We start from the raw sequence: 13,834 nt of genomic DNA, 5'->3' as shown, positions 1-13,834 counted from the left end.
TCTGTGTATGTAGAAAAAGTCATGTGTGCAGTATAAAAGCACTCAGCTCTGCATCTACAGCTGACTTGGGATGTTGGTGGAGTTGCTGTGTCCAGGGACTCCAAAAGACTGTGATGCCAAAGGCAGAGCTCTGAAAACTTCGACCGATTTTCCCTTTTGCCCTCTGTGTGAGATTCAACATGCAGGTACATGAGCTCAGAATGTGGCCACACCACTTTGCTGATGTGCTGCTAAGGCAGTGTTGCCTGTTCTCCCACCATCCCCAGAAACTACCACCTGTGTCACCCCTCCTGCAGTCATGAGTGCCCCCACACTCCAATCCTGAAAACTAATGTGATAGGGTTATTTTGCAGATGATTCAATTCCCTTCCTCGACTGACTGTGTCACTATGGCGTTCATTTCAATTCACTGGGCTATCTGAGGTCCTCACTTAGCAAAGTTTTCAGTGCCACATACAGTTCCCTAAGCATAGTTTGCAACCATTCTGGAGAGTTTGGTTGAGTTTTGAGCTGTTCATGACATTTGAAAATGAGAAAAATTTATCTGGCCTAAGGTATTTTTGCTAAATATTTTCTTCAGCATTTTAAGAATTTAATCAAAGGCAAGCAGGAATTACATACTTCAACAACAGCCACACCAACTGTGCTACACAATGTGTCCTCCTGTTCAGTAGCAAACAAGAGATTACTGTTGCTCTGCAAGAGACTCCAAGAGTTTCCACATTTTTGTTTCTGTGAGAAGGGGCTATAATGTGAGAATATAATAAATATGGGGAAAATGGCATTGCTACCTCCCTAAGGGCTAAACTGAATACAGACCTGCTTCCCTGGGAAAGATGCTGTTTTGAACACAGGAGAGTTATGAAGATACAGCACCACAGAATTAAATAAGTGCTATTGATTTTACCCTTTGCTTCCTAAACAGAGCTAGCTCTGAGGATAGGAAAGATGGTTAAGGGTCTTATCAGGAAAGTGCTTTCCAGAAATGCAGTTGCAGGTGTCCACGTGTGTCACAGCCTCATCACTGCTTAATTTGCTTGATATTTAGTGGTTGACTTGGCAGTGCTGGGTTAATGGTTAGGCTCAGTGATCTTAGAGGTCTTTTCCAAGCTTAATGATTCTGTGATTCTATGACTCCTTTTATCTTTGCTTTTGGAGCTGATAGTCATAAATTTAGTTGGAGTTCCATGCAAAATGTAATCCTTTCATCCAGAATCTAAGATACCTACAACTTCTTTTAATTTTCAGCAAATTAGATCAAACCTTTTCAAATGAGATATGTCAATTTTCATTAACATTCTTCATTTTATTCAGACCCCTGCCCCCCTGTTCAATGAATTTAAGACAATTAGGTGGTTCTGTGGAAAAAAAAATAAATTGAAAGAAGTTCCTTGCAGAACAGTATTTTGAAATGTATTTCACAAACTCGCACTCATTTTTTAATACCGTTGAAAGAGCAAATCTGAGGTTGGAATTGTTTCTATGAATGAAAAAGTTCAATGCAGCAGTTCAGGTCACGGAAGGAAGATTCAAGGAAGTGTTCTGAAATAACCCAACATGTAATTAAAATAATTGTACCTGTAATTTGGTTTAGGGTTTTTTTGTGCTCCTTGTCTCTTTACCTTGGTTTCAAAAACACGATGTACTTTACACTGCTGCAGCAGTTTGGTCCCTTATCTGGAGCTCTCGCAGTGTTTGCTGGCACAGCTGCAGCGCCGATTCTTTCAACCTGGAGCGTTGTCTGCAGCGTTTCATGTGTTTGATAAATTTTCAAAGTGCTCAAGATAAAACCTGTGCCCAAGATATAACCCTGGCAGGCAATTCCAGCACGGTGCACTCAGTGCACTGTGCACTGTGCACTGCCTGGTCCTGGGAAGCTTCGTGGTCCTTGATGGGGAGAGTGCCTGGCTGTGACTCTGGGAGTCTGCACCCTGCTCCTCAGCTCTGCTCTCTCCAACAGCACTGAGAGTGTTGCAGTGCTGATTCAGACCATGTTGTTTAAGAAATGCTTAATTCCAGTGCTCTGAAAGACAGTGTCCCTGAAATGCCTGGCTCCTGGGAAGCTGAGGAATTTTCTGACTGGGTCCACACAGACACCACTACAACTGGAAATGTGAAATTCCCTTTGAACCAAGTAGTCCTTTGGGTTCAGTCTGCTCTGTCCTGTCTGACACGTGGTAGTTGTGTCATGTTCAATTACCTGCAGAGTATAAGAGGGAAAAAGGATCTCTGGGTTAGAGACTCTGGGACAGTATTTCTAGTTACTACAGTGCAGTTGTGCTTTTGTCCCAGGTCAGAAGTACTACAGACCAGACAGTTATTAAAAATACATAGCTGCCATTAGCTGAATTGGTGTGAAATATGAAAATAATATTAAACAGGGAAATCTCCAGCATCTGAAGGGGCATACAAGGAAACTGGAGAGGGACTCTTCATCAGGAACTGTAGTGATAGGGCAAGGAGGAGTGGGTACAAACTGAAAGAGAGAAATTTTAGATTGGATATACAGAAGAAATTCTTTACTGTGAGGGTGGTGAGGCAGTAGAACAGGCTGCCCAGGGAAATTGTTGATGTCCCATCTGTGGCAGCGTTCAAGGCCAGGTTGGATGGGGCAGAGAGCAGCCTGATCTAGTGGGATGTGTCCCAGCCCATGGCAGGAGGGTTGGACTATTTGATCTTTAAGATCTCTTCCTACCCAAGCCATTCTATGATTCTATGATTCTATATTGAGTTATGTGCATGCTTATATTATGTCCATGTGATCTCAGGAGAAATTAAATAGGGCAAAACATTGTTATTCATTAGGAATTCTGAGATTCCTGAATTTCCTCTGCTCCCATTGAATGTGGTGGGACATGAAGATGCCACATAAATCACAGCTTCCATCTGTTCTTGCTTTAGTTTAGGATTATCAAGTGCAGTTTGGCTCTAAAATCAAAAAGTATAGAAACTTTCTAATACTGATACTTGGTAAAGAATTCAGAATTCCTTAGCTCTGCCTGCAAGGGGCATTTGTGTCACAGTGCTTTCTGACATTGCATTTCAGGAAATATTTAGATATGAGAAATCAAAGGTGTGTGATTCTGTTGCATGGCAACAATAGTTGTAAGCAAGAAAAAATATCAGATGGTGGAAAGGAAGAGTTATACTTTTAAACACAAATACTTATTTTCGAAAATATTTGTTGAACTCAATTTTTTTTAAAAAAAACCCACACCAAAGAGTATATAAGGCAATTAATTTTCCTTTGTTTTAAACAAACAAACAAACAAAAATCAGTGTCTCTATTCACCTAACAAGAAAACAGGAAATCTCTTACTGATACATGTAATCCTGATTGTCCCAATTAGCTTGATTTATGTGGAATGAATGCTATCATTAAAAAACAGAAAGACTATATTTTTATGCATGGCTTGGCAGAAATAATATACCCTCTTGTTCATTTTTTCTGACAAAACACTTTTTTTTTTTGCAGCAAAAGAAAAATCTGTGTGCATTCAGTTGGGGAAAAAAACCCTGTCTTTCAGCCTTCTTTAAAGGCAAGAAGTTCACTGCTGCTTATCTGAGCAGTAAGCAATCCCCTGAATGTTAACTGCATAGCTCATTGTTAGTGCTAGGCACCACCACAACAGGGTAGCTTATCCTCTCCATCCTAGGAAAGCACAGCAGGTGATGTGCCTGTATCATTCACCATAAATCACTAGAGATTACTGATATTGCCCTTTCCAAGAGTAAGAAGGCTGCAGTTCAAGGATTCGAGGAAATATTTAGATGGCATTATTCAAACCTCAGCATTTGCTGCACCTTTACAGAAATATTTTTGCCACCCTTACTCCATTTATTTTTATTTTTATTTAATTTTTGTGTCACCATCTTTATACATAATACCGTCTTTTGAGCCTGAAAAACATGCACAGAAGATAGCTGATTTGGGCCTTCTGAAATTTGATATTTATTTAGGAACAGAAAAGTTGTTGTTGGGCTGTAAAATGTACTTTAGCTTGGGTAGCTACAGTCACCCCTCACAAGTGAGTTCAGTCAGCCTGCAGCTGGGGCTCACAGCAGACAGTGAGCCACACAAGCTGCTCTTGCTGCTGCCCTCCCTGGCACACAGTGCCTCTTGCACATGGGCTGTACAGCTCTCATACACAGACCACAGCCAGACAGCAGCTCTGGGCCAGCTGTGTGTTCACATCTCTCTTCTGGGATGACCTTGTCCTTAACCCCTCTCTCCTCCCAAAAGTGCTGGTGAGGTTTTACCCCAGCCAGCCTGCCTGCAGCTGGGGCTATAAACTGGGAGAAGTGCTGGGATATGTGGGAGGTGGGCACAGCCTCCTGCAGACCCGTGGAAAGGCACTACACATCTCCAAATCGTGCATCAGCACCCTAGGTGCTGTTCACTTGGGTCCAGGTTACACATCTCCTATAACTTATTTCTCCATTGTAATAGCTTCCCTAGGAAGCCTGAATTTTAATTGTACAGGCCACCTTGAAAGGCTCAGCACCTTGAAACTGATGGAGCTGAATGTGGATTCACAGTTAACCCATGACTCCTCACTCAGGTAGGGCACCTGTGCAGGTCATGCCACTAAAGATTTCCCTTTGGAGAGAGTTCCCTGCTTGGGAAGCCATTCACTGCTGGCCAGCTGGGTGAATATTTATGTGTCTACCTTGCACTTCATAATAATTGATCACAGCAGTTGTAAAATCTTTAAAGAACAGAGACTGAATAGCATTCTGCTTAATGCTAAGATTATCAATGAAGGCTATATCTAATTTTATATTAAAATCACATCCAAAACTCATTTTATAAGTGACTAATTGCTTGTTTATGGAAATAGCTACTTCAAATGATTTCTCTGATTAGCTTGACTTTTTTTATTGTAAGTGGGTATGAATTAAAGAGAATTGATCCTAGAATTCTTTTGAAATAAAGGATTTAATCTATCTTAATTAAAAATAATTACACTTGATGGCAAAATGCCTGCCTTATGCTGAACATCTCTTTGTAAGTGCTGTTCTGTGTTTTCAAGTCAAGCCAGTCCCTTAGGCCTACCCAGTGTGTTGCTTTGAAGTGGAGGGACCTGGGCTTTGTGTCAGCACTTCCCACTGTGGAGTCAGGCAGTGGATTATTGCTGTTCATACCAACATCTCCCTGCACCTGGGTTTTAGTGAGTGGTGGATTTGACACCAGGCTCTGCACTGTGATGCAGAGAAGGAAGATTTTAACACCTGCCCATTGAACAAGTCTTCTTGTCCAAAGGGTTCCAAAGGGTTCAAGGAATTAAAAAAAGGAAAAAAAGTTGTTTCTATTTGTTTTATGATTGGCCTAAAACCAAGCCAAAGCAGGCAGAAATGGGTGGCCTACTGGCCATGGAGGTCAGCAACAAAGTTGAGCATAGTCTCCAGGGGTGAGGTGCCTCTATCCTACCTGTAGCCCTGAGAAAAACAGACACCCAGCCTCATCAAGCTGCCACCTTGTCCTCATCAATTCATGGAGATGGACAGGCATCTCCAATGCAGATCACACCTCCTGTTCTGGACACCTCCCTCTACCTGAGCTGCAGTGCCCCATCTCTCACCACCCAGACTGACTCTAGATTACCAGCATAGGCTAGATGCCTAATGTTTAAATGTCTGATGTCTGTCCAGCCAAGTCCCATCACACCTATATGAGTCTCTGCCAAGGGTCCCTTGCTGTCCTGCCCTGTCTCCATGCTGCCCAGCAGAAGGGTGCACATGATGCCCCATTCTTCTATTCCTATCAGCTGCTGTTTGCAGCCCTGTCTCCACCATCTGATGTCACATTAGACAGGCTCTTAAGATGATTTAACAAGGAGAAAGGGTCTTTCACTCCTCATAAGTCACTTGAATGAAGCATGTAGTAGACCTCTTCAGATGGTGGTTCAGTTCTTTTCTCATTTGGCCCTCTGGGATTGGGAGTTAGTTGTCTAAATCCCCACTGGCATGACAGAAGGAACTAAATAGACTCCTAATGGCTACAGTGATCCTTTGGGATGGCTTTAGACACCTTGCTCAAGCTTTGTTAGACTATAAGTCTACCTTAGAGCCCCTCTTCCCCATGCCATGTGGTTACTCATGTAGCAGACCAAATAGGGAGGAAAAATCAGAATAAAAATGTCTTCTTGCTAAAGACTCATTCAGAAGAAGATAATAGCAAATCCTGAAAACTCTCAAGCCAGTCTCATGCCTAAAGTGCTTACAGTTCTGCTATCTACATCAGAAGCTGAAGGTGAAAAGCAAGAGCAATGGCCCTTGGTCTGATACACACTAGTATCTGCCATGAAAGGGGAAACCTGTAGGAAAACACAATTTGGTGATGACTAAAAGGAAATGTACTGCTCTTTGGGAAAACTGGGTGTGTTTCTCCCTGTAAGTATAGTGTTGCATTTCAGGGAAGAGGTAAGCTGTGTTGTATCACCTGAAGGACAGAGTCTAGGTTGAAAAACTCTCTGATTTTACAACTGCAAAGCACTGCCCTCACTCAGCAGTTAGGAGTCTCCAAGCAGAACCCAACTCATTCCAAGAAGCAGAGTCCTATGAAAGATGGATGAGTACTGGACTCCAGGAGGGCATTTCAAGTTTGGTTGTTTTTTACTGGAGGAAAAAAGATCATGCACTTCTAATCATTCTGAATGTGGATTCAGGACCAGTTGCTGCCAATCTAGAACCAGCCAGGAATCGATTCAGGAAATGTAGCAATCCATTACCATGACATGCACTTAAAAATATCTAAAAGAGACCACACAGTATTTGCTTTTTACAAAATCAATGACAGCAAGACAAGAAGCAGTTACTTATCACATATGGGCTTTACTAGCAATGCACTCTGAAGACAGCTGAAGACACAACCCACTTCATATCAGTTTCCAAATGCATATGTGCAAAAAACTTAGTTATGAACTACAAGACTGTACATATTTCATAGTGTGTGTAAATTTAATATCTCCTATGAATATTATTTATTGCTTTGTAAAGTAATGTATGTATGCATTCAGCATCTGCATAGAATGCAAATGTCTTGAATTGCTGTGTACAGAGCAGTGCAGTTTATTTCATTTGAAAGATCCTTTGCTTTCCTTTTCCAGAGGTTGTATAATCTGCTATGGAAACCACTGAAAAATAATTTCCTTATCAAATAAAAATTTGCATTAATGTTAATGTCTCAGCTCTCTTGAAATGGCATTTAGAAAGAAATATAGAAAAAGAATCAAAAATGAAAGCATGTGTTGTCATTTGAGAGTTTTTTCCTGTGCTTATGGGTATATTTTCTAATTTTATACACCATTCTTTTAAAAATGCTCATGAATGGCCTCTACAGAAATACGAACTCAAACTGAAACTTTATCAAAAAGTGAATATTGAATTGCACAAAACTTACATCTAATAAAGCATGACAGACAAAACAAGATTACATTTGTTGCTTTTTAGTATAGAAAAAAACCCACACGTTTCATATGCATTTTTATTAATTTGCTTTTGTGTCAATTTTCAAGCATTAGAAAGGGTTATCTACCAGTGACCAGACAATGGCAGAGACAGTGTCACCAAAAAGTCCCCAGAATTTTTTTTCCCATTGAGAAACCTCATTCCAGACCCTGTTTGCTCCCGTGGGCTAACACTGGGCTGACAACAGACACGCAGACCCTTAGGACTTGGCAGAGTTTTTTTAAATGTGTAGTGCTCCTATTTCTGCCACCACTGACCTGCAGGTGCAGTGCAGATGCAGGTGCAGCACAACGGGGCTGTGGATGGAGCAGGGGAGAGAGGAGGCCACAGACAGAGCAGTGAAAAGCTGCAGTCAGCATTGCCTGTAAAAGCAAAAGGTTAAGAGTAATCATACTGGAGTAATTAAATGCGTCTAACAATCACTGACTGTGAAACTCAGCTGCATAATTTTGATTAATTAAAGGAAAAATACAGAGGCATGTTATGAAAGCTCTCCTGTGCTATGTTGGCATTGGGGAGCTTTTTGTCTGGCTCACAGGAAAGAAACTATGAGTAACCTTTGCTTCAACATCCATACCACTTTGAACATCTGGTACACAACAGTTTTGGTCCTCCAAGAATCAATTGCAGCTTGAAGGAGGCATTGCTTTTGCTGAGCATTATTGCACCTGAGGTCATCAATCCAATCCCCCAAGCCCATAATATCTTCCCAGTCCTCACTGCAAACATTGTGAGCTGGATGCAGACATTTGGGGTGTAAGAGTGCTGCAGGAGGCAGAATGTCATACTAACTTCAATTAGTTTGTTTGGCATTGTTTGATTCAGATTTATACTGCTGCTCACACTTTGTTCCATGTTTGACTTACTATTAATAATACTATTTAAAACTTAAACAGTATAGGCAACTGACAAAGGTCTGTTTATTGGAGAGGTTCTCTTTACATGCTTGTGTTATCCACCATTTAAAACTTCAGTTTCTTTTTCCATCCTGTTGGCTACATTTCTGTCATATATTTTTGCATGAAACTGCTTCTTATATTGCATTTTCCTGCACGTCATCTGTGTATGATAATATTAAACACCACGAAATAAGCAGAATGCTCAGTTTGAGTAAGTATTTTCACACTGTACAAGTATCAAAAATCAGACCTTTCACTATGCATTTGGCATGAAAAGGTATGGAGTACAATAATAGCCCATTCATTAATTCTTCTTTTTAAAGTAGTATTTTGCACAAATTGGAAAGTCCATGCTACTTATTGGAAAAACTGTAAAGAAAAGTGTTGCACGACATCTCATAGCACTGCACATGATAAAGTGCTCAGAGATGACAAATTCTACATGTCTGCAGTCTGCTTTATTTCTGCTCAGGCAGACAAGGTATGAATTGTGCTGGCACATCAGCAATCTCATGTCTTGAACACATGAAAGAGTAAAAAAAATAAGTGTCTTTGCACAGCTTTTAAGACTGGCATATTTAAGCAAATCTGGATGCCTACTGATATTTTAAAAAATCCTGGTGTGTGAGAAATTATCTGAATAGCTCTAATATATAATTGGGCCATTTAATATCAATACCAGATCATATATTCTAAAATTATACTAAATTGGTTATTGATTAGCCTTAGGAATGTTTTGCAATTTTGTATGGTAACATGTACTAATGATTCTTTTCCAGGAACAAGTATGAGCATATGCAGGAAGGACCAAGTGAAACATCACTCCAGCTGAGTTGTGGTGTGTCAGTGGTTGAGCTGAAATATGTCCAATGAAATTTGAGCTGAAACCTTTCCAATGTTGGAGATAAAGTGTTCCCTATGGAGAGGAAACACCCCCTACTCATTCCATGTAATCTCACTTAATGTAGCCCGTTAACAACCCTCTCTGAGTCCAAGACTGTAGCAGCAGATCAGTCTTAAAATGTTTCCTGAACAATAACAATGCACTTTTTTCAGCTCCACATGAGAAAGCACAAAGGCAACTCTATAAAAACGTGTCCATCTGCACAAACCTGTGCCACTCTGCCACTCACACAGCAAGCCTACTTTTACTGCAAACAGCAGGACCTGAACCAACACTCAGTCATGTTGTATAACCCTATAATGTACCCTGATTAATTAAATGTGTTTTCTTCTCTTTGATTTCTGTAGCAAGGCCTTGCTGCATTATGCATAGCATACACATACAAGTATCAATTGTGAGCATCAGAATTGGTGAGTCACTCACTAGTGATCAGGATGGGAGACCAGAGGACTAGCTGTGAGCACACTGGGTGTGCAAGCACAGAGGTGACACAAAGTCCATGTAAAATAGTCTCTGCCAGCTCTTTCCAGCAGTACTGGCTTCTTAGAAGGTTTTTTTCGAGATGCCATGTGAAAATATGACTTCAATGAAAACTGAATGATGGGGAGAATCTTCTCAAGCAACGCAGGATGTATTTTGAGAAAAGCAGACCAAGTTGCTGTATGTGGGGAAATGAGTAAGGAGACGACTGAAAAATAAGTGATGGAAGTGTCTAAGAGAAAGACTGAAGACTGCAAAAATGACTGGCCATACAGGTGAACATTGCTTTCAGTGAAGAAAACAGGATTGAAACATCAAGACACTTCTCTTGTCTTGATACAAAGCATCACAGCCTCTGTCATTATCTAACATGGGACTGCAGAGAGAGCTAGAGCCTTACCTAGCCTTAGCTGTACCCTGTTCATTGGAAAGAGGGAGTCCAACTGATTTCACTCCTGCTAGACATTTAAAACTTTTCCATTACACTATTTGAATGTGCATAATTGTTATGCTGACTTTTTCTAAAAGTAAAGGATCAGCTTCTCCTCTGAAAATAGGTGTTGGAAGATGTTAATGTGGGTCTAATAATAATTTCCAAACAAAAGCAAAGTCACATGACTACAGAAAAAATTAATAAATCTTAGTTTTTAGATTTTGATTCTTGCTGCAGTGAATTTTATGGTTAAACTAGGTACAGTATAGACAAAATGCAAACAACAGAAAAACAGTCATTCTGTGCTTTTATAGGCACTATTGCCACAAGAGCTACAGCTCCACAGGTATCAGGGAAACAAGAAGATAATGTCAATTTTTCTGTTTCTAAATTACAAATAAAATCTCGACAGCTCCTTTATAAAGTAGTCTTTTTGATTGATCATTTATCACTGTTGTCAGTCAGTTTAAACTATAATCCCAATGACAATGAAAGTTCATCTTCTCCCTGTGTGCTGCAAAGATTGTGAGCTGGACACATGTCAGAACACAGCAATACCCCAACTTCTGTTGGAGATGGATGGTCCATCAGCTTCAAGGAGATTGTGAGAACATGTGACATCATGACACCAGTCCTGGTACAAGCTCTTTGCCCAAGTGACCTGGTTGTAAATGCAGGGTATCCTGATCTTGTCACCCTGGGGACAACAACCTCATGCTTAACTAAGGAGACAGAGTGTGCATATGCTCTATTGTATCAGAGCACTGCAAACTTACACTCCAGGTTACTATCCAGTAACTTGCTTGCGTGCCAGCTTTTCTAAGCAAAACACTAAACACTAGTTGAGCTGAGAGATTCAAGGGCATTTTTCAGTGGGGACATGCTTGTATTTGAGATTTATAGCACCCTGCATCAAATCATGACTTACTGCTTATGCCATGGCAATTTCAATTCCCATGATAATCCAATCTTCTTCAAACCTAGTTAAGACATGCCTTATTATACCTCTTGAAATAGATCACAGACCCTGAAATTCCCATTAGATTAATTAATGTTTGGAAGGCACACTTCTGAGACATTTCGTGGGAGCCCAAGATGAGAAATAAATTACATCATGACACCTGCTCTGGTACCACCTTCCAAAATGCCCAAACCTCTCAGGGTAGCTCATCACTCATGTGCTGTGAGTGAAACATTTATTAGATGCTCTGCATCTGTCCTTCCTCTCTTTACAGAATCTTTTCTTGAAGCTCTCTAGGCACAAATTCTATTACTATTTTTAAATTGCCTTTCAGATCTTGTTAATCTTGTGGATTCTTCAGTAGTTATGCAAATCTCTCTGCATTCCTGAAATACTATTTTAGTGTCATAGATATCAGAATTTCTTTTTAGATATAATTTTTAATCTGCACTTTAATAGTGAATTATTATTAGCAGCAGGAAATTAGGATATCATCCAGTACAATATGCAGAAAACTAGGACATGAGAAAGAGCAGTGAGCAAGAACCCTTTCATATAACTGCAAGATAAATACTTGCAGTATTTATTGCTTATTAGCTTGATCCTGATTATTTACCATATTGATATCTCTGGAGCTGCTGGAAAGGAAAGAAAGAAAAATCTGTTATGCTGTTTTTCTCTGCCAGAATGTGCTGGTTCTGGCTGGGATAGAGTTAACTTCCTTCATAGTAGCTAGCATGGGGCAATGTTTTGAATTTGCACTGAAAACTGCTGATAACACAGGGATGTTTAGTCTTATAGAGCTGAATCTCAGAGTGGTTAGGGTTGGAAGGGACCTTAAAGTTCTACTAGTTCCAACTCCCTGCCATGGACAGGGATGCCACTCACTAGATCAGGTTGCTCAGGGCCCCATCCAACCTGGCCTTAAACATTTCCAGGGATGGGGCATTCACAATTTCCCTGGCAACCTGTTCCAGTGCATCACCACCACCTGTGTAAAGAATTTCTTCCTAACATATCTAAACCCATCCTCTTTCAGTTTAAAACCATTGCCCCTTGTCCCATCACTGTCTGCCCATAAACATAGTCCCTCTTCCTCCTTTTAACAAGTCCCCTTTAGGTTCTGAAAGGCTGCAATGGGATCTCCTCAGAGACTTCTCTTCTCCAGGCTGAACAGCCCCAACTCTCTCATCTTGTCTTCATAGTAGAGGTGCTCCAGCCCTAATCACTTTCCCTGGAAGGCAAGGAAGCACACAGGAGCATAGATGCCTGTGGTCAAATAGGAACTACAAAAGTCATAGGGTCCACAAAAACTTAAAAGTTTATTAGTAAATTATATACTTGGCATGGAAATTGGTATGTTAGTCCCTTCTAGTATAAACACATGGCAATGGATTTTGAGTAAAGGATATGGTGAAATAGAAGAAAGGTTAGAGGCAGGGACAGAAAAAAAAGAAGGAAGGAAAAAAGGATCCAGCTGATGGGGTGTTCAGTGCCCTGAGGTGTGCACTCCCTTGGGGGTATCTTTTTATAGATAAGTTTTCCCTGCCCTGGAGCTAAGTTCCTCACTTTCTATGCAAATGAATTATCGTTCACAGTTTGTCCTTCTAGACCTTTGGGGAAATGGGTCAGAAGGCTTAGGGGGGGCTTTGGTGGTCCTGGTCCACCCCTACTGGGTCAGCCTTTGGTCCACAGCTTCTCAACTCCATTACTGCACTTATGCTGTACTGTGTTGTGCTTATCTCCAGGAGCAGAACAAGGTTTGTCCCAGAAAAGTGCTTCTCTGCCTCCATATGGCTCCCTTCTCCAGACTCATCCTGTTCTTTCTCACAGTGTGTTCTTACTAGCACTCCTTGGTTGACTCCACAGCTATCTGGCTATCGGTGTTTGAGCATAGCCACTAGCCCCTTATTTTCTAGGCTTCTACAGGAGGCTGGGGGTGCACAAGGATTTGGGAGGGGACACAGCAGGGGCAGCTGGTCCTAACTGACCGTGGAGATATCCCATACTATATGGTGTCGTGCTGAGCATATAGAGCTGGGGGAAGAAGGAAGAAGAAGGATGTTTGGAGTGATGGTGTTTGTCTTCCTAAGTAACAGTTACATGTGATGGAGCCTGGTTTTCCTGGAGATGGCTGAACACCTGCCTGCCCACGGGAAGTGGTGAATGAATTCTTTGTTTTGCTTTGCTTGTGTGTGCAGCTTTTGCTATCCCTATTAAACTGTCTTTAACTCAACCCAAGAGTTTTCTAGCTTTTCCCATTCTGATTCTCTCTCCCATCCCACCAGGGGCAGTGAACAGGTGGGGCTGAGTTGCCAACTGGGGGTAAACCACAACACAAATCTTGCTGTCATGCTACAACAAATGAAAAGGTAGACCTAACTTCCCACTCTTGTGATATGCTGCCAAGCCACAAATATACATGATTTTTCCCCCTAGTGGATGTTCTTGTTTGTGAAATCAGAGGTGATGAAGCAGAGCTTAATCCATCATTTCTTTTATCTGTGTCAGCTGAACTAGAACAGACAATTTAAAAGGTTTTCTTGACTTCAGAGATGCAATAGCCACCCACCTCAAAAGCCAGAAGAAAGAGTAAAAGCTTTCCTTTGCTTTTCGTATTTTTTGACTACATGCCCCTGAACAGCTTATCAAACATCCAACATTACCCCCTCTCTCTAGAAAAGTTT

Source organism: Acanthisitta chloris, unplaced genomic scaffold (assembly GCF_000695815.1).
Source record: "Acanthisitta chloris isolate BGI_N310 unplaced genomic scaffold, ASM69581v1 scaffold19277, whole genome shotgun sequence".
Taxonomy (NCBI): domain Eukaryota; kingdom Metazoa; phylum Chordata; class Aves; order Passeriformes; family Acanthisittidae; genus Acanthisitta; species Acanthisitta chloris.
This window is presented reverse-complemented; position numbering follows the sequence as displayed.